At 40.8% G+C, this 4928-nt stretch overlaps 1 pseudogene; it reads right to left on the bottom strand.

Moving 5' to 3' along the window:
* Window positions 1-453: 453 nt before the first annotated feature.
* On the bottom strand, window positions 454-1274 carry LOC120879533 (annotated as a pseudogene).
* Window positions 1275-4928: the final 3654 nt, after the last annotated feature.

Raw genomic sequence — 4928 nt, 5'->3', positions numbered from 1 at the left:
AAAGAATAGAGGAGACCTATTTTTAGATTTCAGGACCTTTTTTTTTTGTGTGTGTGTGTGTTTGTTTCCCTCTTCTTTGATACTCTGTTTTGCAGTTTCTTACCGCCTTGGCATCCTCAGCAGTGATGTTAAGAATTTGTCTCCAGGCGGAAATATGGGGCTATCATAAGGTTCTCATTGTCTCTTTTACTGTTCTTAAGGATTAGTCCTGCTCTGCTCTGCTTTTTGTCCAATTTGATTTATTTTGTCCAGTTTTCTAGCTGCTCATGGTGAAAGAGAACAGTCTTGTAGCATTTAATATTTGTGGGGAGAAGCAGAAGTCAGAATATTATTATTTTGATTTTCTAAGTCTAGTAAAATGAGTTATTATGAGTTTCTTTAAAAATATCTTTCTGAAAACATTTATTTTCCTGTTCCAAATAGAATTTATTCATTTTTTTTTGTTTTTTTTGATGTCTGATCTGATTTATTTGTTACTCTCAGAACATCTCATTTTTGACTGGACTCAGACTTAGAAGTAGAAGCTCTCAGAGAGGACAGCCTCCGTCTCTTGGCGATCTGTTCCTGCCGTTTTTCTTTGGCCTCCTTCATTCTCTTGGCCAAAAGTTTAGCATATTCTACAGCCTCTTCATTTTTCTTAGTACGCTGTTTCTTCAGAGCAATACGCCGGCGTTTGTGTTGCAAAACTTGTGGAGTCACGGGACGCTGAATCTTGGGTGCTTTAGTCCTAGGTTTCTTACCGTCTTTGTTTAGGGGATTTCACACAACATATTGGCGGACATCATCTTCTTTAGAGAGATTGAAAAGTTTGCGGATTCTGCTGGCTGTTTTGGGACCCAGGCGACGAGGCACTGTAGTATCAGTGAGTCCAGGAATATCCTTCTCCCCTTTTTTCACGATGACCAAATTGAGAACACTCAGATTGGCATCCACAATGCAACCCTGTACAGATTTGCGCTCTCTCTCCAGTCCTCCTTGGTCTGTAACAGGAATGCCCCTTACTGAGAAGCAGGCGAACTCGGCCATGGGTCAAGACACCTTGCTTCATGGGGAAACTCTGCTTATCGTTCCCGCCACTGATTCGGACCACATAACCCTTCCATTCTTCACCCAGAGCATCAGCAGCAACTTCTGTGGCCATACGCTTCTCGTAGAAGGTACGAAGTTTTCGTTCATCGTCCACTTCAATGAGCTTCTGGCAGCCAGTGGCCGGGAAAGAGATGTTCAGCTTCATTCTGAAGCGGCCAACAGCCTCCGAGGCGCCACGAAAAAGAGCTTGTTTGCTTTTTCAATCCTGGTTATGAGAGGATGTGAAGAAATTACAGAACATTCCATTTTTGGAAAATCCTAAATGATGGTTACTTTTCTCTGAATAAGTTCCCAGTGTAGCCTCTCAGCTGTATGTTTTAACTTATGAGGCCTCCATAGGAATAAAATCTTCATTTCCTGAATACTTTAGAATCATTGAGTCCTTGGGGATGGGATACTTTAGTAAGAGATAAAATAGAGAATTTGTGTGAGTTTATCAGACTATGTACAGCTTCCCAGGTGGCTCAGTGGTAAGGAATCTGCCTGCCAGTGCTGGAGATTCAGAAGACTCGGGTTCGATCCCTGAGTTGGGAAGATCTCCTGGAGGAGGAAATGGCAACCCACCCCAATATTCTTGCCTGGAAAATACTATGGACGGATAAGCCTGGCAGGCTACAGTCCCTGGGGTCACAAAGGGTCCGACATGACTTAGCACACAAAGCAGAGTGGTAGAGGGCAGAGGGATCAGACTATGCAGAGGGAGTCTTATAGGGAGGCAGTGATTTGTGACTAAGTAGGGGTGACCAGCCAGTGCAGTTCACCTGGGACTCAAGGGGTTTCCAGGACACGGGACCTTCAATTTTAAAGCATAGGGTGGTTGCAGGCAAAGTGGGATGCATTGGTCGCCCTACCAGTTGTACCAGTTTGACTAGAGAAATCTCCTGAGAAGTGAGACTTTCAGTGTGAAAACTAGAAGAGCTCTGGGCAAACCAGGACTCTTTTTCACCCAACCGAACCACAGTATGAAATGAAGAGATTTGGGGTGGGGGTGAGGAGGGGGAGGAATCTAGCTGTGTTGATCAAGTTTCTGAAAGACTAATCTACAAAACTGAAACCTGTGTGTGTTAGTTGCTCAGTCGTGTCTGATTCTTTACGACCCCATGGACTGTAGCCCATCAGGCTCCTCTGTCCATAGAATTCTCCAGGCAATAATATTGGAGTGGGTTTCCATGCCCTTCTCCAGGGGGTCTTTACTACCCATGGATCGAACCCAGGTCTTCCGCATTGTAGTCAGATCCTTTACCATTTAAGCTACTTGGGAAACCCAAGTAATTTACAAAATAATATAAATGTTCCTGTAAGTGGAATTTTATGCATATCGTCTAGGATACACTGTCCCATTGTCAACATGGCTGAATTTTTAAATAGAATCTTTCAATTATGTGAGTCAGAGCAAGGCGAGCGAAATTCTGGAGTATTAATTCCCAAATGTGATAGCATTCCCAATCACTTTAGGAGCTTTTTAAGAGTATGGATCCTTGAGCCCTACTTATAGAGATTTTCGTTTTAGACATGGCTGGGATAGGGGTTGGGAACTGTATAAGCTCCCAGTGATACCAGCCACAAGTTTAGAAGCAATTGGTTGGGGAAGTATTTCATTCAGGCCATGGTGGAACATGATGAATTACTCTTGCTCTGCCATAGGGGACACTTCTTAGATGAGCATGATTTTCATGTTCCATGTGATGTTATGAGTAAACTGCCTCTCAGCTCCTGGTATCAAAAACCTTCAGTTCACTCATGAATCTGACACAAACTGAAAACTTCCAACAAGTCACTTAGGCTTCCTGGCCATCTGTTTCTTCCTCTGTTGAGAGGATATAATGACAGAAGTTATTTCATAAGAGTTGTTACACAATTAGGTGATATAATGTGTGTGATAAATTTAGAAGCCTCTGAGCCACAGAGTTCAATGAATATTTGCTAAAATTATGATTTAATGTCTCTCCCTGCCAAATTCTTACTTTTAGCTCTTTCTTTTACTGAAGTCTCTGAAAATAATATCTTTCTATTAATACATTCATTCTTTTTTTAAATTTTTAAATTTTTTATTTTACTTTACAATACTGTGTTGGTTTTGCCATACATTGACATGACCACAGGTGTACATGAGTTCTCAATCCTGAATCCCCCTCCCACCTCCCTCCGCATATCATCTCTCTGGTCATCCCAGTGCACCAGCCCCAAGCATCTTGTATCCTGTATTGAACCTAGACTGGCAATTCGTTTCTTACATGATAGTATACATGTTTCAATGCCATTCTCCCAAATCATCCCACCCTCTCCCTCTCCCACAGAGTCCAAAAGTCTGTTCTATATATCTGTGTCTCTTTTGCTGTCTCACATACAGGGTTACCATTACCATCTTTCTAAATTCCATATGTATGTGTTAGTATACTGTATTGGTGTTTTTCTTTCTGGCTTACTTCACTCTGTATAATCAGCTCCAGTTTCATCCACCTCATTAGAACTGATTCACATGTATTCTTTTTAATGGCTGAGTAATACTCCATTGTGTATATGTACCACAGCTTTCTTATCGATTCATATGCTGATGGACATCTAGGTTGCTTCCATGTCCTGGCTATTATAAACAGTGCTGCAGTGAACACTGGGGTACATGTGTCTCTTTCAGCTCTGGTTTCCTCGATGTGTATGCCCAGCAGTGAGATTGCTGGGTCATAAGGCAGTTCTATTTCTAGTTTTCTAAGGAATCTCCACACTGTTCTCCATAGTGGCTGTACTAGTTTGCATTCCCACCAACAGTGGAAGAGGGTTCCCTTTTCTCCACACCCTCTCCAGCATTTATTGCTTGTAGACTTTGGATCACAGCCATTCTGACTGGTGTGAAATGGTACCTCACTGTGGTCTTGATTTGCATTTCTCTGATAATGAGTGATGTTGAGCATCGTTTCATGTGTTTGTTAGCCATCTGTATGTCTTCTTTGGAGAAATGTCTATTTAGTTCTTTGGCCCATTTTTTGATTGGGTCGTTTATTTTTCTGGAATTGAGTTGCATGAGTTGCTTGTATGTTTTTGAGATTAGTTGTTTGTCAGTTGCTTCATTTGCTATTATTTTCTCCCGTTCCAAAGGCTGTCTTTTCACCTTGCTTATAGTTTTATTTGTTGTGCAGGTGCTTTTAATTTTAATTAGATCACATTTTTTTATTTTTGCTTTTATTTCCAACATTCTGGGAGATGTATCATAGAGGATCCTGCTGTGATGTATGTCGGAGAGTGTTTTGCCTATGTTCTCCTCTAGGAGTTTTATAGTTTCTGGTCTTACGTTTAGATCTTTAATCCATTTTGAGTTTATTTCTGTGTGTGGTGTTAGAAAGTGTTCTAATTTCATTCTTTTACAAGTGGTTGACCAGTTTTCCCAGCACCACTTGTTAAAGAGATTGTCTTTAATCCATTGTATATTCTTGCCTCCTTGTCAAAGATAAGGTGTCCATAGGTGTGTGGATTTATCTCTGGGCTTTCTATTTTGTTCCATTGATCTATATTTCTGTCTTTGTGCCAGTACCATACTGTCTTGATGACTGGCTTTATAGTAGAGCCTGATGTCAGGCAGGTTGATTCCTCCAGTTCCATTCTTCTTTCTCAAGATTGCTTTGGTTATTCGAGGTTTTTTGTATTTCCATACAAATTGTGAAATTATTTGTTCTAGTTCTGTGAAAAATACTGCTGGTAGCTTGATAGGGATTGCATTGAATCTGTAGATTGCTTTGGGTAGTATACTCATTTTCACTATATTGATTCTTCCGATCCATGAACATGGTATATTTCTCCATCTATTAGTGTCCTCTTTGTTTTCTTTTACCAGTGTTTTATAGTTT

The sequence above is a fragment of the Oryx dammah genome, unplaced genomic scaffold (genome assembly GCF_014754425.2).
Source record: "Oryx dammah isolate SB20612 unplaced genomic scaffold, SCBI_Odam_1.1 HiC_scaffold_20, whole genome shotgun sequence".
NCBI lineage: Eukaryota > Metazoa > Chordata > Mammalia > Artiodactyla > Bovidae > Oryx > Oryx dammah.
The sequence above is the reverse complement of the archived record's forward strand: the minus strand, read 5'-3'. Positions and strand labels throughout refer to the sequence as shown.